At 36.0% G+C, this 27,946-nt stretch overlaps 1 long non-coding RNA gene across 1 annotated transcript in view; it reads left to right on the plus strand.

The window, feature by feature from the left end:
- LOC115451017 overlaps positions 1–27,946 on the plus strand; it is a 62,237-nt gene that overhangs the window by 16,059 nt on the left and 18,232 nt on the right. The window contains exon 2 of the long non-coding RNA XR_003939333.2: positions 12,700–12,731. This is a non-coding gene — a long non-coding RNA (uncharacterized LOC115451017). The remainder of the gene's footprint in view (positions 1–12,699; positions 12,732–27,946) is intronic.

Raw genomic sequence — 27,946 nt, forward strand, 5'->3', positions numbered from 1 at the left:
CCGGCGTTTGGTCGTAAAACTAAGCCAAATACTTTTTATATATATAGCAATTGCACCATGGAAACTTGAACGCAGCTCAACAGGAGATATAGACAGCACCCAGACGCACTCGCATACCTAAATACTAACAGATTTGTATTCATCCGCATGCAAGTCATCTCGTATCAAACAAACAAATATTAAAATGTGCATTGTAATTATGTCCAATCAGTGCCCCGGGCCGTCCGTCAATCAACGGTCGATCGGGGTTCGATACCGGACAGAAAAAATATCGTTTATACCTAATTGTGTACGGTGTTACAAATAGTTTTATAATTCAACTGAAATTCTTACGTTACTGCCTATTATGAACATAATCATTTAAGAATTTTTGCGATAACAGCTTAAGGCATCATATGGTCTTTGTAAGTGTTAGTCGGTAATAGGTCCCTTAAACCATCAGTGTTGGTAAAATGCTTGGCAGTAGGATTAGCCATTCCCGACAGTCAGATACGAGTGATAGGTTCTGGTCATCACTGGCTATAAAGCAGTTTAGCAAACGACCTACTTTGCCTTCACATCACTCAATAGAACCCGTCACTTCTCATTCCTCGGCCATCATCGCCGGCTGCGCACGCGCATTCTTTCGAAACACAGACACATACAAGTGTATAGTTATAATTAGTACTGTTGCAATTATAATTACTGCATTTATATTAACAACCGTCACAGCGTCAAACATCCAATTAGTATCCAAGTGTACGTCGCTTTAGTAAAGGTTTGTCCACACCTGATAGTGTTTACAGATGGCAAAATTAATTAGTGCTGAATTCATAAATAATGTTTTGGTTGTCTTAAAAGTACATTGAATTACGCATATTACATTTAACTGAAATGTAATTAATGAAACAGTTAATTTTATAACACTTATTTATTTTATAATTCTAGACATTTCATTGGGATCGGATATATTATAAAGTATATATCCGCTCGGATAGCGACCGCCGTACATAAGAAAATTAACACATTTGGAAAATATTGAATATGCATAATATAAACTTAAAAAAAGAATACATTGCTTGTTTTAATTTTTTTTTTACCTAATAAAAGTTAAATATTTTTTTTGCGGTGGCTTTTGGAGTCAGTTTATTTTTGTTAAAAAGTGTTTATCAATTTTCAATTCAATACAACAATAATTATTCTCACCACCCTACTTTATTTCACGGGGTTCCCGGCTGTATCTCCGAAGTTCAGGGTCAAACTATATTTTTATGATAGTATGTTGGAGTCATATCAATGTACCATGTATGTCTAAACCCAACACAAAAATAATCATTAAAATCTTATTTGATTTTGAGAAGTACCTCCGCATCTGCCAAATTATTACTGAACATAAAAAAAAATGCAATGAATAGATAACCTCTCCTTTCAAGTATGATAGCATCATAATACAGATGTATACAAAGTTCATATTAAAACAATTACTAGGTCTAAATACAAGTGTTAATTAAAATTGGCTTATTTCTATGAAATGTTTACAACTAATTGGCAAAGGTGCGTCAATTCTTGCAGATGGCGACTAATTCTTTCTGCACGTTTGTTTGATGAAGTACCAACTTTATTATGTATTCATTTTAGAATTCATGCGCCTTAAGAATGGGACGAGCAAGCCTTTTACTTTTTGGTCAGAAGCTACTGTGTATAACCAGAGCAACACTACTTATAACATCGAATTATAATGCGCTTGTCATACTGACATTGGTGTTGAATTCCAGAATGGCCAGTAATAACATTATTAGAGCCTATTTGTTTGCAACCTTTAATTACATTTTTCTTTTCTACAATCTTCATTTTCAATTTCAATTTCTGAACACCAGCTCGATGCAGATATATCGGTCCTTTCTTTTCATTCGCGATTCGCTTCCTGATACACCTTTTATGTTATATATGCTCACATGGGACGCTTAACAGTTTCGTTATGGCACTGTACCTTACCAAACAGACCCACAAAATGAAGATTTAATCTTTACCAATATACATCTGCTAATTAGGTTTATCTCTGTTAAGTCAATAGTAATATTAGTTGCACTCCTTTCGTTACAATACCATTGTTAATACATCGTCCTGCGGTATTTCATGTTATGGAATTTCGTACACCCCCCAAACCCCCTAGACCCCCCACTCATCCTCATCGCCACCCTCGGTAAAATTAACTATTTTCGATGGACAGCAAAATTTCAATAACGTTTCAGATAGAATGAAATCAATGGCCCCTACTGTTGGACTAGTTTGTGTCATTGCGTTGTCGTTTTTGATTAATTGGTTATTACTATAGTTTTTTTATTTGCAGTCACAGAATAAAAGTTAACTTAATTATGTTGTTCGTTATTACTGGAAGGTGTTTTTCTGAATTAAAGTTTTCAATGTGATGTTTTTTTTTCGTGGCAAGAGAGGTTATTTAGGTTTATTTACTTTTTCTTTTACATTATTTAGAATAGTTTCCGATGTTGATAACTATATTAACTTTTCCTTATTAGTCCGTAGCACCATTTTACTTCATTATCGTTATTGTAAAACGAATTCGAATTTTTCAGTTTGGACCGGTAGTTCCTGAGATTAGCGCGTTCAAACAAACAAACAAACAAACTCTTCAGCTTTATTTAATAGTATAGATATAGATGTAATATGCGGATATAAAACCAATAAATAAATAATTTCGATTGAAATTCATTGTACTAAATGAATTTCTCTCTTTTTTCATAACTTCTGTACCTGATCATAGTGTTAAACATAACAAAATATATAATCTCCGAAATACTATATGATCTTACGATGGTTTACTTGAGAAGCCTACCTTAGCCTAATTCTTGTTACGATAAAGGAAAATATCGCGAGGAAACTTACATAAATGAGAATCTTTATAAAATAATGGGTCCAAAACTATCATATGATTCAACACGGAACTTACTAAACTCGCACAAAAATTTTAATTAAAATCAATTTAGTAATTTCGAAAATTAGTGAGTACAAAAAAATATTTTCAAACAAAAATACCACCCAAACTACCATATTCCGTCTTTTCCCGTTGATATTGCAAAAGTATTCTTTGATACCTTGTCCGAATAGCCGGTCGCGCTGTTCTTAAGTAATGCTCTTACATATGGCAACTGATTTTTATTTATATAAATTAAAATCTATGACAGAAAAATATCGAATTTAAAGTCATCGTAAGTGAGAACCAATGGTAACGCGACGCCAACAGCGCCCGCGTCAATGTACCGCTAAAAAATATCAGCCGTCAATCAGCGGATGACTGCCGATGCGATGACCATCACCAGCTCTGACCACCGACCACCTACCACCTCTCACCACCCACCAGTTATACTAAATGTTTTTAACCGCGAATAGAAATTTATTAGGTTTGCTCCATTGACATTTTGGATGTGTGGGGTCATTTGGAGGTAAAATTAATATTTATAGTAATATGATTTCTGTCAGTCACGCTTACAGTTAAACCGCTAAACCAGTTATGATGTTTAGACATTAGTAAATATGAACTCTAAGTAGACACAGATTCTTTTGTTTGATCACTGCAAAAATACACTGAGGCCTTTTTATCCCCAAAGGGGTAGGTAGAAGCGTAACTAGTCACCTAAATTTGCCGTGTGTTCAATTCCAGCCCGATTTACAATCTCTATACGAATAATGGTAATCATTTTTATTTAGATTGGAATAAATTAAATCTGAATATAACTAGAAGATATTTATGGCGTTTATAAATACAACTATTTCGTCTATTGCCTAGCGGACCTGTCTCATAATTATAACTACTATAAAAATAACATTGATATACGCGGGTGAGGTAGCTGAAATAAACAAATCAGATATCTATCCATACTATTATCTATTCATGATACAAACAATAAATTCCATTAAAGCTTTTAAAAAACGTTTTATTTACAGAATTACGAAATCCATTAAATCACATCGAAATGATGTCGTTGAAATTTCCAGTATTTTGAACTGGACTAAATCAATTAATTTATGTTTGTCTATGGCGAGTAGGCGTCGATTCGTCGCGCGCGCATAACGGAGGCATCCGGAGTGGAACCGGACCAACCACTAGTCTCACCAATTTATTGACTAGCTTCTGTTCGCGGTTTCACCTAAGTTTCACAATTTTTAAATCGACATTACAGCATTGCAGTAACGTTTCAAGTAAATATCTATTTTTTTTTTGCTAAAATAGCCTGCATTTTTTCTTTAATTACGTCATTTAAAGTAATGAAAAATATAACAGCATATAACTTTGGGAACGGATTTTATTGCAACCCTATAAGTTTCAGACAATATCACTTTGAGACATATCACTTTTATTTAAATACCCACATAACTCAAATTACACACATAATTCAATGTTTAACGCAATACCCGTACATAGGTAATAATAATGTCCAGTGAATGTGACCTTAAATTCGTTTAGCTGTTTACAAAATCCGCCCAAACAACATAGTGACGATATGACCTCACGTAACCTTAAATAAACACAGTTCGTTCGACAGACAGACATTTTACTCATATGCATATATATTAAAAATAAAACAAATTTATTTTAATATCAATATTTATGGTAATGTTGCAGTAGTTGACAAATAACGTTTTGATTTAATAATTTAATAGCTTTAAACGATATGAATTAATGTAATTATGTAAGTTGTTCCAGAATTTATATTATTTTTATAACTGTTTATTAGTATTCGAAACCTTATTTGTCGATCACATTTTAATTAAAACTGGTTTAATATGATTTTTACGAAATTTATTTTTAATGACGAAAGGAGGTATTATTTGTTAATATGAAAATAACTCAAAGTATCAAAACGTATCGTAAAACAGTATCACACACAAAATCAAAACAAACAATACAATTTGCACAAAGCAAAGGTAAGGGCGGGCAACCCTCGCTCTCAAGTTAGGGTCGCATCACCCGCGCGGTGACTCAGCGCATTCCGCGCCCGTCTGTACTCGCATCTTGCGGGTACAATATTGGTTACATTTCTGTTGTTTGGTTAATATTCGAGTTTAAATTAATTTTTAATATGCATTAATAATCTAAAATTAAACTTGCTGTTTGGGTATGGAGGCATTGTCTACATCTGCCGCCAAGTATCTTGCAAGTTAATTCAAAGAGCATTGTATAAAGTGTAAGTAGCACTCCCACGCTTAATTTTGCTAAAATCAGTGCTTCGTAATATTTTTTTTGGGTAGTTTGTATTTGCTATTTTCCGTAGACAGACGTAGCGCTATCAATAGAGTTACTTGCTCGTTTCCTTGTTTAGATGTAGAGGAAATGCGCAGAAATAATATTTTTTTTATGTACAATTTTTATTTAGTAAGGCATTATAAGTCACAAGGTCTCGTATTGACGCTGTTTACATATAGGATAAAAGATGATAAAATATTATCAAGCATTAATCGAAGAAAGTTGTCAGTGTAACGACATTTTAAATAAAAATGCCGACAAACTTAATAATTATAATTTCTTGAAAGAATAAAAATATAAAACATGTTTGCTAATTATAAAATTAACAGCCAAGATAAATTGCTACACTTGAACATTGTGTACGAAAACATATTTTCCCGAGCTCGCAAAAGGCGGTGTCACGTCTCATCAATGGCTCGGCTCGGCGATAGATCACGATCGGGCACTCCGGCCCATTTTCTCGGGGCCTTTCTCTCGCAAACAACATCATTTGTTATACCATTCAACGGTTTTTTCACCAAATAGAATTGATGAAAGCACTGTTAATAAAATCGCACTTCATCCCTTTTTGTCGATCATCGTCACTTACTGCTGTGCTGTGGCTATGCGTTGTGGATTTATGCGGACTTTGTTTTATAATTTTTTGATTTTTAGTGTATTTTTTTTAAATTCTATATTGCTGATTGATTGCAAATATCTTTAATTGGCATTGTGCAAAAACATATGTGAACTTGAAGTTTCAATTATGTGCAATAGGTTTATATTTGAGACAATAGGTTTATAATTAAAACATCGTTTCAACTGATGTATTTTGATAAATTTTAACTTGGATTACATGTACACGATTATTATGTGACTTAATACAAATTTATAAAATTACAGAAGTCATTCATAAATGCTTACTTCCTAATTAAATACTAATACAAACAAACGTCTATGGTTGAATATCATGGGCGCCAAACAGGATATTACACAAACTTTTCCTGAAATGATCCCCATTAAACCCCAAGTGTGGTTTCCCCAGCGCTCAACAGGGTCGCGTCAGTCCGCAAGTCACGCTCCCCGCGCCGGCACTGACGACTTCTGACGCATTCCTTTTGACACACCTGGCACACTCCCGCCACTTTGACGCGCCATTTTCTTTTCCCTTTTGCCGTTTAATTTAAAAGTTTTTGAATTGTCACCGTGTTTTGGGAGGTTTTTGGATATGGCTGTATTGAGTATTTTGGTATTTATAGGCAGACTTTAATTATTATCGGATATAATGGACCAGACGTAAAAATAGGCGTAGCTTAATAATAATAATAATACTGAATTGAAAAACATTTATTTTTAGTTTTAGTAACCAGATGAAACATTGTGTAAAAGTATACGATCTCAAGGCTACATTCGACCAGATATAATTACTGTTTGGTTACATTAGTCATTAGTCATATTTTGGGAATAATGTTCCTGCCATTGCTTTAAACATTTTATTTGGATTGTCGCTGCTTTGTTTTGCAGTAGTTTAGGAGTGACAGACTATGGGTTGGAATTTCAAATTTTTACACAATTATAATCTTACAAAATATTGAAGGTTTCATATTAATAAAGCATACACACGTATATGCTATGTCATTTTTTTTTCATACCATAGTGTACAATAAGTTGTTTGGTATAGTGAGTCTTATAAAAATTATGTACGCAATATATACCTTCCCTAATAGCTATGTTCGATTTTATTCAGTACTATACACATATATTTTTCGTCTTTATAAACTAAATGCCTATATATTATTAAAAATCCTCGTTAAGAAATGAAATGATTAATTTCGAATCAAATATCAGTTATCAGGTACCAGGAGAACAGAAACAACGTGAGGGTAGTACGAACACCTTCGCTCGTAGACTACCGTCATAAGAACATTCTTGTTTTACTAGAGTTTTATTGCGTTTCGATACTATATTCTGAGAATGTCATTGATATAACTAAGAGTAAAGAATATAAGTATTTTTTTTAATGAGGTACGTGGTCTGCAACCAAAATTTGTTACTTTTCAGATTAATATGATATTGGAGTGTTGATTGTATGTTCTAAGTTGTGTTTAAAACAAGGTGGGAGTCAATTTTATAATATGTAAATATATATTGTTGTTTTATATGAATTGTTAAATATCTATTGGTATATTATATAAATAAGTGGAAAAAAGCTTATTTTGTGCTAATGGAGGAGTATTAGATTTGGCGTGATAAAAGTTCATATATAGAAGTACAGAAACATTAATATATGAATGGTGCGGTTGCTGTAGAGGGTAATTTTTTTAAACCATAATCATTTCTATATAACTCCTGATTTCAAAATGACTTTATTCACTCTTATTTGTCATACCTCAATACCACTCGTCACATCATTCTTCAAATCTTTTCAAACCTGACGACGGACCGATGATTCCGCAAAATCATTCAAGGGTCCCAAAAAGTCCAAATGAATGTTAGCAATTAACCATCAACGGGGCGTCAGGGGGATCCTGATTGACGGCACAAAACGAGAATCGAACCCGCGAGGTCATTAGACACTGACAATAGTATAGGGATTACGATCTAAGTCGTGATGGCTAAATCTGATTTGTTTTCGAGTAAACATTGTTCTAAGTAATACTTCCGCTTTAGAATACTTCTATATGCTTTAATCCTTATTTTAACCCATAGATATATTCTGGACCCTACATTTAAAGTAAATATGTCGCGGCCATTGATGACAAAAGGCCTACATCATAAACGACATACTATTTGCAAACACATAAACATTCATCTCAATTCGGGAACCTTACCCACTATATCATTGTACGCTTTGTTCGCGCTATCGATACTCCATTGAGTTCAAAGCAAGATTGAACAAATCCATTTTATATAAAAACCATTAATACAATAATTACAAATTGCAAAACAATTAAGCCGCGTCGCGGTCGCGTGCCTCGTGGTCGTCGGTCGTGGTCGCTGGTCGCCGGTCGTTGGTCGCGAAATGCAACGTCATGCCGCGTCCATCACGGCTCCTTTGAGATGACAGCGCTTGTCCGAGCTTTGTGACGGCAAACACCAATGGTATAGTCTACTTGGGGCCGGCGTATTTGGTATTATATAGCAAATTTATTTTTATTTATTAGATTTGCTCGCTGCTATATCCACATTAACCCATTTCTAAAACAAAGACAGTAAGTGCATGACAATAAGGGATAAAATAGGTAGCTACTAGTGATATAAATTTTTTAATCCGAATGCGTTAAAACAAACTCTTCAGTTTAATGTAATTTTTTGTTATACTTTTTTCAATACATTTCTTACAAGCATGTTATTACATATAATTAAATTAATTGTACTGAAGACTTATTTAATTAATTTGTATAAGTCATGATATTGACATGTCAAAATGGTTTATCGATTGTTAAATTTTTATTCATATAAGTCAAATAACTCTTCGTAATAAGAAGGAAAAGAGAGCGACGCATTTAAAATTTATTTTTATACCAAAGTCAAAGATACACCTGTTCACACAGATGTGGACGTGTCGCTAACCATTTGTAAACGATATGTTTATAAGAAGTATTCCTATATGACATCAATAATTTCGATGAACCAACGATGCTTCGTCTCATAATTCGCAGTAATAAGGGCTTTATGCACCCCAGACCTGAATACAATAGGGCTCGCTTACTGATAGTTAAAATAAACAAGTCAACAACCAGAAGTATTTACATATAACTTGTGTACTTTTAGTACTAAAAACAAGTGACGAAATGCTTCTTAAAACTATTATTTAAAAAAATTACAATGTAGAGTCCCAAGCGGAACACACCCACAGAAACGACAAGAACGCCGACAAAGCAACCGGCGGGCTATAGAGCCGATCACTTGTAATTGTGTGGTTTGATACCAAAACCATTGTGGGACCTCAAGAAATCTCTATCGCGGGCTAATCACAACCAATGGACACAACAAATTTATCTTTTGTGCGCGCCGAACGGACCCACGATTTTCGTTTAGGCTTCGCGTATATGCGGGGTCTCAGAGCCGCGTGCTGTCAGGAAAGTGTCAGTGTAAATTACCCACGTCTTAATTAAATAGCGTGTTTATATGCTGGGGAATTCTTACGTTTGATGGTGGGCAAAATCAAATTTCGCCGGGTTTGTTATTTATGTCCGATATTGCGATAGATTGATCCCAATTATAGGATGAAAATACGCTCTGAGAACTGTTGGTATACTAGTTGCATCTCTGCCAACCTTTACGTCAGACATAAAGGTTTACCTATGAACGCAAAACATGTCGTCAACAGTCAGGGGTGTAGAACCGCTGTATCAGCCGTATCAGTGATAGAGGGCCCCCGAGCTTTGGGGCCCTTCTTCGCCAATACCTACATTAAACTAAGCACGCGCCTAAAAATTCGCAATGCCCTGAAGAACCTCCAACAAATTTAAATATAGGGCCCCCTATGGCAAGCTATGCTATTTCCAACACTGCGTGTCAGATTAGTGTTCCCTGAGACTCGCCGAGCTTCACTGCGCGGTGTCATACAATGTCACTGCTGATCCTGGCTTACAGGAGTGGTAGTGGTGGGTGTGAGGGCGGGAAAGTCTCTCTGCGTGTCAGTTTTAAAACAGTCCGCCCGCGCCACGTCCCGGACACTGCGCGGCAGATCACAACCGCAGCTTTAATTAAATAGACCGGGCGGAAAGTTGCGTCGCCGCGCGATAGTGCCGTTGTTTCGAATCGCGATTGTTTTGTTGATATTGTTAATTGCCGATGTTCGATAGTCGGTGTCGTTGGCTCGCGGACTGATCTTTGATACGCTTTTGGCCGATTATTGACGCTTTTGTTTGATTAAAGAAATTCTAGAAATGGTGTTTTTAATGTTGGGTTTAGAAATCATTGGTTTCTTCGAACTGGCAATTGTGATTTAATTTATCGAAGTCTACTAACCTACAATAGAGTAGTGTTAGATTACACATTCTGATTCTAGGCCCTTCTTAATAGTTAGGACGCCTTCGGACGTAATATACTTACTTCTTCTACAATACTTAACGATAACTTAATATTGAACAAATAATTGAGTCGATAAGATTGACAAATGATAATGCTTATTGCGCTGACTGACCATCTATTGAATCGTATATTGAATATTGTTTCGTTGACATTGTCACCATTATATTAATTTAAATAAATTGTATTGGTAAGTTAAATTTTTAAAGTCGGTTAAAAATTAACGCTCATTGTTGGATCGTGTTTTTTAATTTTAAGTTCTAAAATAACGTTGGACGAATCACCAAGTCTCTTGACAGTCGTCAAAGCTATGCCGTCAAACTAAACCAATTTATCGCGAACAATCGAACATCCGTAAATCGATGACGGTAAACATCGGTTTTACGACGCGCCCCGCCCGGGGCCGTGTTTAAAAAATTAATTAAATCCGCAATATCATCCGCAATCAACTTTAGTTTAATTAGTCACTTGTACCCGTCTGCGGCATGACTTATGGCATATTGGGATCGGCCATATCTCGCCACTCTCGTAAATTTACTAAAGTAAACATCGGCGTTCTTTGTGCTCGATTATAGTTTTATTGTCTGATGTAGTTATTGCTTCGACAGATGTCGCGGAATAAATATATTTAATAGGAGATAATAATTAAAAAATGCAAACACTCGAACTGAAAACGTCTCCCTCTGTTGGAGGAGGGTTACATAGACAAACTAACTTTAAGTTTAAGTTATTCAGGAATCATCTAGCTTTCTTTTAGTAAAATATTTTTAAAAATGGTTTATTCAAATTACAATTCGAATAAACACCAGAAATACGACATTACGTATGAAAAATATTGTAATTTTGTGCATTTGATATACGTCAAGCCGCGATCAATTAAACAATAGCACTAAAAACAATTTAAATAAGAATCACAAAACTCAAGCCAGCCCAAAACGATCTGAAATGCTAATAGAATCAACATTTGTATCTATAAACACGGGTGATTTACATTAGTGACGAATTTATAGCTGTTTAAATATAAAAGTCAAGTAATTGCTTCGTGCAGTGTTCGCGGCGTTTATTTACGAAGTAGGTAGGTTTGTGAATTATTATTATGGTGTGTGCGTTTGATATATTAGTTTATAATTAGGACTTTACAGACTTTTCTAATTTAATAAACATCTGAGTAGTCCGTTATGTTACTATGTACTCGCTGCCAGCTTAATGCAGCGTACGTGTGTTTTTTTTTTTAACGCCTTATCCTGCAGTCAACACCGGGAGGAACCTGCGAACGGTATACCGATTCCTCCCGGCTTAACGACTGCAGGGGCTAGGAGGAAAATGGGAAGGAAGAATTGGGAGAGGAGTGCGGGGGAAGGAAGAGAAAGCACTAGGATGGGCGGAGAGGAAAAGGAGGTGAAATGTTCAACGAGTCCCTGTCAGACCCCCCATGTGAACTTGCAACCATGGGGGTGTAGGCATCACTTTTTGTGTGCCTAGGGCCGCGACAAATGTCCCCCGTGCATGGGCGTGCATTCGGTATGGAGACCGAGCGCACAAGAATTGCCTAGGATGGGGGGGGGGGGTACGTGTATTAGGTATTAGTTAACCTCTATCTTTTGGGGGGCCTATCACCTCGAGTAAGCCAGTTCAAGCTGGTCTTATTTGGCATTCAAGGGAGTAATCCTTGTTGATGAAACCAATCCAATGTAATGATAAAGCGGATATGACTGAATAATAGGGATTTGACGTGGTTAAACATTGAGCATTTTTATAAATGATGTGACGAACAAATTGTTGTTTCGGTAAGATTAACAACTGTCTATGAACTGCAACACAACTCGGAACTTCTGGAATGTAATTGACGTGTACTATATCGCTCTCGATAACAAAGTCCTATGTCAATTTTACTTATGTTGGAAAGACAAGATTAAAAAAAATCATGTTGATAAACATTGGAAAAGACAATAATTCATAGTTCCCCTTTATTTATATTTAGGGATTATTGAATTTTTTTACTGAATAAGACATAAAATTGTATTTGTGCAAATAAAACCTTGTAATAGTGAGCCAGCGATACAGCATTTGATCTGCGTTGGCTAGAGACAGCATGTTGAATCCTATAATGCTTAGTAATTACTCTGGCAGAGTGAAATTTTCCGACAGGGAACTAGACATACTTAGGTACTAATATGCATGAATGTGGTCTGCAGATCGTACTAAAAATAATTCAATTTTATATAATTACGAAACGGAAGCCGGCAGGAATCGGGTTGTATGGACTTTTTGCCACTGAGGTATATTTCTTTCAAACTACATAACAGTGTTTCACATTGACAGAAAATTGCGGTAGATAAAATCGCATAAGTGTTATGTCCTAACAAACTTTGTACTTATTTCGTGATTTCTCATATGAGTGCATATGAATACAAATGTATTAACGTTTTTTGTTGTTGCAGATTCGAGTGGCATGGCGTAAGAGAAGAACAACGTAAGTTCTTGTTATTTTCTAATATTTTTTTACGGATCATAAGTTGTGGAAATATATTTTAAATTTTTAAACTTATTACTCAAAACATTCCTTATTTGAGAAACGGACACAATAATCCCTGACCTATAAATCCAAGTGCACAATTGCCTTCGTTAATAGTGTCTTCTTTTACTTCAGTACTGATAGGAAGATGCACTTTATACATCTAGGAGCTATTTTAGTACGCGGAATCTACATTATTCATAATTTATATGACATTCGTCAGCGCTCTGAGGAAGCATGAGTGCGCGTTGTGGCGTGGGAGTGCACGTGGCCAAAGGTCGCTGCAGCGGACAGACCCTCGCACCAATTAGGGTCCCGCATGCAAATTGGAATACTCTACACCTATGCTTGAAATACGAAACATCTATACTAATATAACAAAGAGAAAAAGTTAATAGGTGTGTAGGGTCTAAACTCTAGAACTACTGAATTGATTTTGAAAAAAAAAAGAATCACAAATCAGAAACTATATTACTCTTAAGTACTATACTAGATTTTATTCCGGAAAAAAATGTAAAAACACCTGATAAAGTACAAAGTATCTGATAAAGTAGGCAAATTGGAATGTTGTATGTGTTGAAGTCAAGTTTGTTGACCAGAAAAAACGATTACACAATCCATACGAATTATGAGGAAATAACTGTTACAATTTAGAAAAATACATACGTGAATTATAGATCGATGCATCAACATCTAGATTAGTACAGGGGCAATTTTTATCATATAATTACAGTATCTGAGAGGTTCTAGCATCCGAATCAATATAAAACGTAATGTCATAAAATATAAAACGACTATATTCAAAAGACGCTGTCAAGTATACTAATTAAATGTGTTACAAGTTAACTAGCAGATTACTATCGAACATTGTCATACAGCCCCAAATGCCCCAGACACAGACACAGTCGGCAGCTAACCTAGTGTAAAATACGGAACCGCTCTCACGTCTCGCATGACACATGCGTTGATGTATGACATCAAATTAGCTCTAACCAGCGAGTGTCTATTGACGCGCATTGTCCCACTCCGACTAAATTAACCAGATGACCTTTTCTTTGTTTTCGAGATTTATCCGCCATTTTGGCGTCTGTCCATCACATCAGGCCTGTCCTTTGATGACTGGTAATAAAAGTATGCAACAATATTTTTAGTATATTACAAACCCGATATTAGTTTGTCGAGAATCAGTAGGATAATCCATTGCATTAATTTTTAACATATTATATTTTACCCCAAAAGCGTATTAAAATTTCGTCATGCTGGTTACCTTTTGTATTAATAAAAAGCCGGCGTATGTCGGTCGCTCCGGGGTAAAAGCCCCGTTATATATTTTCCCGGAATTAAAATCAGCCTAGGTAATTTCCAGGGTCTAAAATATCTCCATAGCATTTTTCATCCCAATGTTTTATGTGGTTTAATCATGAAAGCGTAACAGACAGATTCATACATAGTATTTATGTAAACACTTCAGTATGTAGATAGAATACTTACTTAGCTTTGAAACCAATGAAGACCTACATTCGATTTACCTGTCAGGCAATTATTAAAATAACTTATTATTCAAAAAACATCGTGAGTATAGGTAGTATTAGAATTCCCTTTTACATCTGAAATCAAAAAGATAATTTTAGTTAATTTTTGTGCATCAGGAATTGAACTCGCTCTATCATCCGATTAATGGGTAACAGTACCTAATTCAGTTATTCTACGTTCGTGACCTCACTGTTCAACGCCTAATATTTGAACGGTAAAGAACAATATCAAAACCGGTATATTTAAATAAATACCATTCTGTGAATTCCTTAGTATTATTCATATGACGAAAAAAAAAATTCAATCAGATAATTCTTATAGTAATAGAATACATTATGGTAATAATGTAACTTACGACCAGCGGAAATCCCGCCATAGTAGTTCAATGGATTCGAATTCTAAGCAAAATTCAAATATGTCTTTATACATATTTTTTGTAGATGTATAATGATGCTGATGGTAAATGATATGACTATAAACAGTAGCAACCCCACACAGAGCTTTAAATTAAATACTGCGTGGCACTCCACAGCCCTCGTCACCCTGAGACATGAGATGTTAAGTCTCATAATGCCCAGTAATCACACTGGCCACAATGTTTTTTTATTGTATTGAATGACGAGACGAGCTTGCTGTTCGCCTGATGGTAAGCGATACGACCACCCATAAACAGTAGAAACAACATCCTTGAATTACAAAGTATTGTTTGGTATTCCACTGCGCTCGCCATCCTGAGACATGAGATGTTAAGTCTTATTATGTCCAGTAGTTACACTGGCTACGATATTCTTTAAACCGGAACACAGCAGTGCCTGCTTACCGTTGCTTGTCTGTAGAAATAGACTTTGTTAAATACCCAGACGGTCCTCACATATGAGATACTTACACAAGAAAATTTGCATTGAAAAACTCTGGTGATTGAAAGTTGAAACAAGAAGCTCACCCCTAATCACATCGGATGGAAAATATGAAAAATGACTGCATTAGTTCGATCTCTGCTTACCCTTACAGAGAGCATGTTTAGTGCTTATCCCAAGGTAAACTAACACAGAGCTAAAACAATGTTGCACTGTCTACACGATGGGTAATTGTGATCTGATGTCACCCGATATAGAACAACGCATGTCAATAGGGGACATCGACTCCCGATTAATAAACCAGCAGCCGGTTCTGTCTGTGTGCTCTACACCTGTCTTTGAATGTTTGATTCGAACCTGGGACGGCTCTGTTGTCACTGTTGTGTTGTTGTATAAGTGTGCATTGACGTGTGATAGTTTGGCTTGTTGCGATCAACAATGTCTAGACATGATTTCGATATAAAATATACACACTTACACACACTCACGTCTTTTATTTTCGAAGGGGTAGGCAGAGACGCAACTGCTGCCCTCACTTTTCCCTATGTGCATTCCGTCCTATGATGTGATAGGGGGTGAGCCTATCGTCATTTCGGGCACAAATTTCAGACGAGGTTGATAGTGAATAGAAAAAACCAATATTAATTATTTCTATCCACCTGGGGGTCGAACCCACACGTTTTCTTGAACAAAGAAATATTAGAGTTTAGTAATTTCACACTTAATAATACTCCCACGCGGGCAAACCCGCAACAAACGGTGTGAAAAACTGAAACTGTTAGTATGATTGAGGTTATGTCTGATTTAGGATCTCTTTATAACCTTTGCATATACTACATATACAAAACCGTAGGACCGTGCAATTTCCAAAGCCAACTCATTCCTCTCAGCGCAGGTCATTTCCTTCAAACATCGGCGGAACGGAGCGCTTTCTTCACTACACACAGCCGTAGATCGTTTCCCATTCGCATCAAATTAGCCGATAGTGGTTGACGATGTCGCTACAAGTGCGTCGCGATGTCCACTATCCATTAATCATAAACGGGGCTAGTTCGCGACACGCGACCAAACGGCCCGCCGCGGCCCGCGTCACGTGAATAATACAACGCTGTGTCTACGCAGCCGCCCCGCACACGCCCCGCAAACGCCACGCAAACGCACCGCCACATTTGTCTTACCTTATCTCAAATGCACGAACAGGACAGTTGGATTGTTGACATGATTGGAAATAGAATTAGGTACTAGGTGCTTGGATCAAAGGGGTACCGGATGTATTTTGTATTGGACAGCGATCATATTATATGCATGGAGAACCGGCTAAATACAGTTTTGTCTTCCAGTTAAGTTGCAGTGCTAGCACCATTATTGAAATTGACGTAACAGTAATGTTTGGGCATTGTAAACTTAAATGCTGTGCTGCTTCATCTAAAAGGTTATTTGTAATTCAAAATTCTAGGTAGAGTTATAATAAAAAAAGTAAATACCATACATATTTCATTCTAATAATTCGTTTATTTTATTGACACCCTCAAATCACAATGACTTATTTACCGTAAAATCAATTGAAAGACCGTCGGAATCGAACCCGCGTCCCGACCGCACGCAATTAAACGCTGCAACACCGGGATGGGAGCGTAATCTCCCATCGTCGAGGGACAAATTTGCGAGATCGCAAACATAAATCAATGTTGATTTAGCGTCACATCAAAAGGGTACATAAACTGAAGGAACGTTCCCGATTTAAGAACTTTATGATTCGGTACCGAGAACCGGTCGCGGCTTCGAGCTCGTATAAATCAATTTAATATGTACTAGAGACAATTGGCGCGAACACAAAACAAATCTTATGCTAGTATCGTAATTGTGTCTAAAGATGTTAATAATTAGGTTGTTTTTCCATTGCGTGAGTTATGCGAGTTAGGTTAAATGTAAAAGTTGACACGGTGCGTGAATCAAAGAGATCGCTCGGCTAGGGTTGCCATGCGCTTCAATGACTTCCTATTCTGTTTATTATTTGTCATCTCTGCCCCGTTTCTACACATCATCTATTTGTTAATCTATATGTTTGCGCGGCAAGTCAGATCCTGGCTTCGATATCTAGGTGAGAATATAGGTAAAATTTTACAGCACGGTCTCTATTACAGTATAGTACTAAATTTCATCGAGAGTTTTCTCTATGAAATCTAGTACTATTTAGTTCCGGTTGATTGTCCATTGCTTAACCCTTCGGAAGTAGAATGTATTATTATAAACCTGGCATTCACCCGGTGAGTGACCAATTCACAGCGTAAACTGCTGAAATACCTCTATATTTGCACGTGTGATACCATTAATCTAATATTTCACGCAGCCCTGCGTCTAGTAAATGTCGCGCCGCAGTTATTAACGTATTTAACAATACAAAGGCGTGTAATTGTTCGCAGACGTTTATAGTTCAAGTAGTGTCGCCGCGGTGTCGACGACACTCGGCGGCGGTGTCGCGATCTCACCGGAGACGCGGGTGATACAATTGTTTTTATGCAACATACCAGGTTTTTGATAAATAATTTATGAGCTATTGAAAGAATGATTTGAATTAGTGAAATCAAGAATTGATTGTTTTCTCCTTTTTTGTTGATCTTATGTATATGTACAGTTGTGTGTTGCAAGTCACATGTCAATCAAAAAGTACAACGTTCAATTTCCAAGTCGGATTTTTTAACATCAATAGACGTTTAAAGTGTAATAAATCTCGTCATCAACTCTGTTGTGAGACTAGCGCAACTCATCTAAGTAATAAATAAAAAATAAAAAGCCTTTTATTCCATGCAATAATTAAAAAAATAAATAAGTAAATAACTCCAAAGCATCCTCGTCGGAATTCTCTTTGATGTACTCGTCAATAGTAATCTCATCTAATGAAGAGATTAGACAAAAACAACAATGATAGTTAAATTTCAATGGTTATGTCAAACGGCAAACAATGGCGCGACGTGGGCAATGCCGGATCATTATCGGATCACTTGACGTTGAGTGGTAAAAAACGCGGCGTTTTTACAACCGCTGCGGTCTGTTGGTTACCGTGGGACTTTTTGTTGGGAAAATTATGTACAATGTTTATAAGTAATTAGTATGGAAAACAAGGAAGTTAAATTGAGTTGAATGGCTGTAAACTTATCATATTGATTGAATTCCATAGACTGATCTGTGTGATGATAAAAACCTTTGTGTTTTATTTACGTAATTGAAAACCTTTTAGTTCACGAAAATAATCAAAGAATTACAACATTTGTTTTTAACACATATCAATCTATCTATAAAACAAAGTCCCCTTTTCTGTCTGTTTGGATATTATCAATTTTCTCAAAATCTACTGAACGAATTTTTATTAAATTTGGTATCAAGATAGTTTAAGGCTCTGAAAAGGTTATAGGCTACTTTCTAGCGAAGCCGCGAGCTAAAGCTAGTAAAGATATAATTTAAGATGCCTATGATTTAATAAGTGTTTAAAAACTCACCGCGTTTTTTTCACCAAGTGCGTAACAGGGAATGGATCTCGTAATGAGTTTCCTTGCGTTTTCGCATCCAATCGGACAAAAGCGGGCACAATGGAATCGAATCTGCGTACATCCGCGGACGCCTGCATTGTCCCCCTCAAGAGCCATAACAATGGGGTCAAATCAGTTCTCGGTTGTATTAAAAGGTTATTGATTGATTTCGGATTGCTAATATTCTTCTTTGTGTTTTTATTGGAAATTTAAATATACGGTGATACTGTGGAAAATGTTCGTTTAGAAGTATTTTGCGAGGTGTCAAATTCATTTTGTTACAAATATTGAGTAAGTTTAAGCTTGAAGTATTCCTCTTTCAATGTCCTTATAAACGTATCACTCTCCAGAACATAACACTAGAGTTAAAACGTACACCTAAGTATACCTTTAACTCCAGAGAGGTAGAAACAGGCGCAAGATCTCATTTCCGAATAGGTGGCGAATCGAGTCTCGGGCAAATTAATTTCAACTTGCCCCTAGGAATCGAACCTCGCATCACCATTCTCGCTCCAACTGGCACTAGACTAACACAACTCCTTATTTATGTGGCACCACATTTAGAACTTCAGGAATTAGGCGCAGTGTCTAGGTTAATCGATTGCGTCACTTTTAGGCCGTACCGAAGCGGATTTAATATGATCAGGTCACAGTTTGACAGTTATAACCTATTTGTTGACTAAATTCGTTTTAACTATAGAACGTTACATCGTTGACCTAAAATGGCGGTTGATTTTGGTTCGACATTTATTATTTTACGTGAATAGGTTTTGATTCGTGGTGATTATGGTCAATGTTAGTGAACTAAAATGATGGTGGGATTTATAAAACTGTAAAGTATTTATTAATGAATTCAGCTGGCATTCCATTTTTTTGGCGTGTAAATGAAAATCAAACAAATAATACGTCAGTTTATAAAGAAAAAACAACTGAGCTAAATAGTTTCTGCAATATGTTTGTAAAAGTATGTTACACCAACTTTACGTTGAAGTGGGATACGACTGAGGAAGTAAGTACACATATATTTCTCTACGGCGCTGTTTATACAGCTATATTATTATGCATACAAATTTTTTCTCCATTCCAAATATCAATTACTATGGTCTCATAAGAACGCACTTTCTGTTTAGCCTTATAACCAGATTAGACATCGGAACAAATCGTCATAATGACTTAGAAATAAACACATTTCAACAATAAATTACAACTAAACACAAGAAAATGTGTTATAATTTAAAACTGAGGGTAGAAACGTATTAAAATGCGACAGTTGCAGCGTGAGTTACGGCCGGATACAGATCTAATATCGCGGCGTGATGCGTCGCGGATGTCGCTGCAACGTCGCGACGTCTCGCGACGTCCCGTCAACGCCACGTAATAACACGCTGTTGCGCCGTCACTCGACGTCACGGAGCGATTTAGTTTGTGTATCACTTTTCTGATTAGCATAAGAGTCATTTTATTGTAAATGACGTCGGTAGACGTTGTAATGTTGAATGTTTTTTTTGTTTGTTAATATTTTTGCCATCGCTAGATTTTGCGTTAAGAGTCAAAGTTCAATTTTTATCTAAAGATATAAGACAATATTTTATGTCTAATAAAGTGTTTATCTAATTATATTCCTAACATGTTTTACCTAAACAAAGAAATTCTACAATGGATTATGCATAACCGGCTTTTGTCGCTTTCATATTAATGAAAGTGAGAATTTATCGATGTTGAATTTCATTGTATTTTATAACAAGTAGTTTTAATATTATTATCAATATAATGTTCAATGAACATAAGACACTCTCCAAACATTGACAAGTGACAATAAAAAAGCTCGTCTATAAAATCATGTCAATTGACAACGTCATATCACGTGACGTTACAATCAAAATGTAAACGTTGGTTTACATGGTAGCGTTTTTTTTTTCTAAAATTTTGATGGTTAAATTTTCGTATAATTATTAAATTTCGTATGAATACCTTACGCCTCGATAAGTAATAGTTACCTGAAATAGTTTCCTTTCGTAAAAAAGTTTAATTTCGTATGATTACTTTACGCCTCACTAAGTAATTGTTACCTGAATACTTTCTTCCCGTAAAAAGGCAATATAAAATATTTTGACGACTCGTAGGAATGGATGATGTATCGCAAGTTCCATTTCTGCATCGAGATGGATGTTTGTGTGATCAGCAAACTTTACGCAAACAGGTTTTGATTACACACAAAAAAAATTAATACTTATGTAGAAGAGGTAACACATTATGAATGTGTAGTTAGAATTTTCGTTTATATGTAAATAGCAAAGGTATGATGAGTTAAAATTTTATTAATCCCGCATAAAATTATGGACACAATACGTAGTCAGTAACAAATTCTATGCAAATCACACACGTTGACATTCATCAGTAAATACAATAAGTGCGTAAGAGACATTTATTTAATGAATTACAATAAGATGCAGTAAAAACTATCAAAACTGAAAACTAACGGACATTAGAAAATTAGAAATTATTAATCAATGTAGCTTTTGACCAAAAATTACCTATTTTAGGGATAATTTTATAACGTCGTCTTGTTTTTTTTTTGTCAAATATCTGTGCAGTAACGGCAGTTGAGTATTTTTATATTTTTCTAACGGCAGTAGACAACGATATTTTTCTATTTTTGTTAATTAAAAACTACTGGTATATATATTATTCTCGGTTCCGGATATAAAAAGCTTGTGGTTCCTTAAACCAAATCGAAGTTATCGATTACAAATTTCTATGATTGTGTGAATTCAGAACTGTCGATGCAATTATTAGATGTATTTATGTACTCACAAGAACTCCAGGATGTAAGTAATATAAGACACATTCATGTATTTATATGTATTTTTGATGTAATAAGAAGGTAAATATTTACATTTAAATCATGATAACAGCTGGCAAACCTTTTTCCCCGACACCTTAATGCCTATTATGTCCAAATATTATCCACAGCCGAATATCCAGTCTAATGAGGCGATAGACCCATGTAACCCGCGCGTCCCGGCAGCGAGCCGGGCACGGTCCGGACAACGGATTACAGTGGGCCGTGTCGTGTTATGTCATGCAGTTTATTAGTAGTTTGTGCAGTGAGACCACTTGTGAGCAGTGTGGTGCGAGTTACAGGCGGCGGCGAGGACAGGAGCGGGATAGGCGTTTAGGGAAAATTATAGGGCAATCAATACTGCCCTGGTAATGGATATAGCTTCAGAAAAGGCGGATCTGTTCCATTACATGGTTAACTAGATTATGTTATTGATCTTACTGCTGTTTGTCAAACAAGATGTATGAAACGTAGATAGGAAGAAAGCTCGTTTAATGTGAAATCCAAATCAGTAAAAATTTGGTCGCCTTTGAGTTAATACTCTCTCAATTACCACAGAAAGAAAGCTTGAATTTTTTTCCCTCTAAACAACATGTTTATTTGACTTAACTAAGCAACTGATGCAATAGGGATTAGTTGAATGAATTAAATATAGATGGATCCTTAGGGTCTCGTTAATCATAAAATATTGTAAATTTTTCGTGTGTTATATTCTTTGTTACCTATGATGAGTTATAACTTATAAGGTTAGGTTTGATTCTTGGTGGCAGTATGGACATAGATATATCATGAACCTAATGCATCCGAGTTTGATTCTAAAAACAAGTTGATTAGTTACCTGTTGAGATAAAAAATAATTACACTAAACATTACAGAAGCGAGTGATTATGAAACTATAGCTTAGAATAACTTGCATAATTATTTATTCACTTAAAACCAATCATAAAACCATTTATACGATGAATTTTGTCTATTTAAAATGCTTAACGCCGCTGTCTCCCACACCTTGCGCCCCCTGCCGTCCACCAACGCAGTGCATTCAGCCACCGGCCCATCCACCAATATTAAGTCACAACACATGTGTAAACGTCTTTATCCCAGAGCGACGACCGGCCCATCCGTGGGCGGCGTATGGACCGTTCCCACTATGTTCTGTAACATAACTTCATTCGATATGGAATGAATGACCCTCGGATGTAGGTGGGTCCGACTCTGTTTGGACACAGTGACGTCATGGCTTTCTCTGTATTAATTTTTTTGCTATGTCCTAGAAGCTCCCCTAGTTCTTGAGTAATGCAGATCTGGTGGTTCTAGTTCAAGAGGTTAGGGATTGCTTTAGACTCCTTATGTTAACAAGGAACAGTTGCTATTTAATTGTATTTTGTGGTTTTGAGACTGCATTTTTTTTATATTATATTCTCTCTTTTCATTTCTTTTTCCTTTTTCGACTATAATATCCACGGAAATGCTCAACTAGTCCGTACACAACAAAATACATATAATTAAATTAATAGGTTACATGACTAATCCAAAAATTTTACATTTGCAATTATAAAATGTTCATCAAAAGTAATAAAACAACAATTAATTAAGAAATAAGCGAACAAAGTCGCAATCAAAGGCACACAAACTCGTAAACGTAAACTTAATATTCATTGACATGGTTTTATGGCAACAATTCTGAAGCCTACTGTTTAGTGTTTTTTTATGTATTAATATGTCAGATACCCGCGGCGACTGCTGCGGTCAGAGTTGATACTTGATGGTACTTCGTTTCATATTTTTATGACAGACATTAATTTCTTAAATTATTACAAATAGGAAATTGGGTTTGTATTATACGAGATTTGTGTGATTTTTATTCATTGTGTTGTATGGATTGTATAACTAGGTGTTGCTTACGGCTCCGTCCGCATGCCCGCTACAAAAGTTTTTAAATTCCTACAGCGGTATACAGCGCCATTTTCACGACGCTTGTGTCATCTAAACGTTTTTACAAACTATTACATTTATATAACTAATATTATATAATATAAGTAAGATAAGATAACCTTAAATTAAAGATCCTAGCGTCTAGTATCACACGTTAGTGACAGCGTGTCTCCTCAATTGTCACTCTCAACCACTAGGGAAGTTGCGTTTGGATACAGTAACTAACTTCTAGAAGTTACTAACACTGACTAAAACGATATTATTTGGTGTTTAGACAAAACCTAGTTATTATGAATGTAATAATTACAACGTATTTACTGACCGAACTGTTTCCAACTTCATTCTTTAGTACGTCTTATTTATTTTATTCCATCTATAGTTTTATGTCAACATATCGTTAAACCTACGCTTACTGTAAACATGATGAGAAAAAATATGTATGTCGAGACAATGTTGTGAATAGCATTCATTAGAAAGTTATGAACAGTAAAAGTAAAACAGTATTTCACTCGTCTAATAATATCCTTTATATTTTGTCTAAATTACGGATCGTTGTATTAACAAGGATTGCTTTACTTCACTAAATTGGTCAGACACAAGTCGCATCAAAGTAATTACTAGTGATCAAAATTAATATATTTGTAACACGTATTATACATTCATTTTACAAAGTATTTTATTACTATTCAAAATATGTTTTTTATTTATTCGCGTGTTAATAATATTTAGATCCTGGCTAGTGGCTATATTTTTTTTTATTTTAATTACCATTCTTTAACACTACTGGTTAGGGCTTACACTGACCCGGTCTAGTACTTCTAATAATATATTATATTTAAAGAAATAAAGGAGAGTGATAAAAAACAAATAAGCGATTTGAGAATACTTTTGTTTGGTACTACACCTCTCCGAAACAACTGAACAGATTTACAAGTAGATCTGAGTCAACAGAGTATAGTTAGAAGCAGAATTGGCTTTGTTTCATTAAAATTGGATATCGGAAAAGTTATCGTCATTTTAACATATTTACTCTCGGACTTTTCAGAATTGTTGACATCGACCTAGACGAAGTTGTGGGCAAATATATAAATAAATACATAATCGCAAAAAACTTACTAACTGATTCAAAGTAAATAAAATGTTAACATATAAAAAACAGCTAAATACCATCGCACCTGGACGGTTTGACTATACAAAGTTCTAATATTTTTTTACATCCTGCCCAGTTATGGTCATCGGGGCGGGTGGCTACATTTGCAAACTCTAATTGAAATAAATAACTTAATGTCCCGGGTGGTATTTATAAAACTTATTCCATTTGTATTTATTCGAGGTATTGAGTGTATTGACGATAATTTTGTGCATTACAAATATTCAGCGGCGAATCTGAATGCCTTGTTAATTACTGTACTTTAATTCGTATTTATAATTTGGTGTTGTTGGTAATTATGGGCAGTATTACTTTACTTCAAAGGCCACACATACATTGGCTATTTAACTAGAAGATTATAGAATATAAAAATAAATTGTAGCAACAAATAATAATGTTATAAACAGAAAAAGTTTGTGAGTTTGTATGCAGGTGGTCATCTTCGGACTTACTGAACCAATTTTGAATTTTTTTTTCCATTATAGGAAGCTACATTACTCCCGAGTGTTATGGGCCATTTTTGGTGAAATTATTGGTGCTGGCAAAACTTTTTAGCGGGTATAGCTGCGGGCAAAAGCTAGTTCTATATAAACTCATGAAATCCTGCAAATGATGGGTCGGTGGCGAGTGGGCGAGTGGTCGACACGGTGGTCCACATTTGCATCACAACGCACGCGATCTCTGTGTTACCGAAATGATACAATTGCGCCTTTACGCGCCCCCCAATGTGGAACTTGGGTGTCGAACCTACCGCATTGTGGTTTCGTTTTTGTAGTACACAATACATTGTGCGGGAGTCGGGTAATAAAACTACTTAGTGATTGGCAGGGCTTTAAAACAAAAGGGGAGAGAGGATCCAAAGTCCGTAGTGTAATTTTTTTTTATAATAAAAAAAATCATACGTAAAAAACTAGTCACACATTCTGCACACCCTAGTAATAACAATTTTTATTTTCTAACCGGAATATAACCCTGCACTTTGTGGCAGAAATAGACTAAAGTCTAAACTACAACCCAGCCGCATACGAGAAACCCATCTAACAGCAAAACAAACAAGACATTTGCACAACATAAAACCAACCGTCGCGACATTTTAATACGAATGCAAATCAATCGTATCGACGCATCTACATGCACAACCTTTAAAGTAAATAGATAGACTAATACCTCAGACTCGTATCTGAAGATAACTATATCCAGGGTTCGTTAAAGTGGCCGCTAATTCAGTATCTTAGCCGATTATAATTAAGGCGTTGGACCTCACACGGGCTTAATTAACGATTGCTGATAAAAGGGAAAAAAACCGCGCATCGCGGTGGCGTCGGTATCGCGCGGTTGATATGCGCGCGCGCATAATGAAGCTATGCAAATTGAGCGCTCCCACGCATTGAGTCGCCTTAGATTTGCGCCAACCGCTACTGATTTGATTGATTTTGATTGCTGTTGCGTCGTGGGCCCTAGGTCTGAGTTTGCAAGTCCGTACGGTCTACGAAAATAGTATTAGATTGTGCCGTATGCGAGTATTAAAAGAATTGTATAGACTTATGTTTCTTCTCGGAATTAACTACTCAATGTAACTGCTCTTTTTCCTACTTACTAAGTGCTATATAAATGTTTTATTTTCTGATAATTATCGATTATATAAGTAAAGAATTAACATCATGAAAACATTGTCAAAATGCACCGCGCATGACGGAATTGCACAAAACAAATCCCACACGGTCCCCGTCTTCGGGCGTAATTAAACGACGAAAAAATGTTACCGGCGCCGCTTTCAAACTTCGCCGGCGGTTTTCGCAGTGGGCGGTGTATGCCGTCCCGACGCCCTGTCAAGACGACGTCTTTATGCGAAGACAACGGGCAACGCGCGCCACCGCGTTACGCGCGATTGCGGGTTATGGTATGGTTTAGGAGTCTGGGGCGGCTTTGAACACAGAGTGGTGGTGGATTAAGGCGCATCAATTGTTTAAGATGATTTTGTAGATTCCTATTTCAAATATATTTTTAGCGTACGTGTTCGGTTAGTTGAAATTATTCGGTTTTTACGATTTGGAATGTAGATTTCCTAAGTAACTGATTAATGTTTGAAATATTTTAATGTGTGTTTAATGACTTGGCGTATAAGAGATCAAAACATTATTTGGCGAATTTATGTGTCAATAATCGGATTCATAAAATACGAAATGATGACCTCAGATATGAATCATAAATGGGTGTGTGAATTAAAAAAATTAAAGACTCGAGAATCAATCTAATTTAAAAAATTGCAAATATCAGTCAATTTAAGTGCACAAATCCAAAATAATTTCAGATCTATTTATGCATATTTTACACTTCAATAAATATTTTCCGTTCTGAAGCGCCCGTTTCACTAACTCCGCGCCAACAGCAAACATCGCACCACGTCCGGATATGAAGATACGCTGTGGAAAAACGAGCGTTTAGTCCTCCGCCTCCATCCTCTATCCTCTATCCGCTATCCGTCCTCCTCTCCGCTCCTCACGCCGATGAGTTATGTTCTTGTGTTTTTTTTTCGACGCGTTGTTTTTTTCATCTTTTGTGTCGCCCGTTGCTATCGATTTGCGCCCCATATGTTTCAGTTTGATTCGTCGGATTGCTGTCGTTTTGTTGGGTGGTAGGTGCAAGTGGGTCGCCGTGGTCCGTGGACAACGTTGAAGGCACTATACGTAGTTGAACTTATGAGAAGGAAGGATTTTTAGGTTAACTCGCTTATGAAATACAAGAAGAAAATAACTTTAGTTGTCTGTAAAACAATGGTATTACTGCGTCGAACCTTGCACGCTGAAGATAAAATTACTTATAATATGCTAGGCCACATCAAATATCCGATGCGTTATGAGTTATTACCATTCTAGTCCATCGCAAACCATGGTTATTTATTATCAAGAGACCTACTTGACAATCCTCTTTATTAAAACTATTAATGCTCAAATATCAAATTATCAATTTAAATCACAACCCTAAAGCTGACGTGATGTCTGACCTGTCAAGGAAAGAAATTGCATTTCAAATAGCTATCTTGGACGGCATCGAGTGGCCGGCGTACCTGCCGCGACGTATCGATATACGACAATCGATTGCGATATCGATTGTGCGCTCGTCATCGCATCGATACTAATCGTCTCAACCCTTGCTCTTGACGGATGCATTTTGCGGAGATCTAGATTAGTTGTTCCTTTTTTAAATTTGGAACGATGAGATTTTTGTTAGTATTATTTATTTTGCCGTGATGATTAAACAATTGATATATGCAACTACTGCTTGATCTAATACTGCGATGGGTGGATTTGAAGCTGCAACCTCCATGTCAA

The sequence above is a fragment of the Manduca sexta genome, chromosome 17, assembly GCF_014839805.1.
Source record: "Manduca sexta isolate Smith_Timp_Sample1 chromosome 17, JHU_Msex_v1.0, whole genome shotgun sequence".
NCBI lineage: Eukaryota > Metazoa > Arthropoda > Insecta > Lepidoptera > Sphingidae > Manduca > Manduca sexta.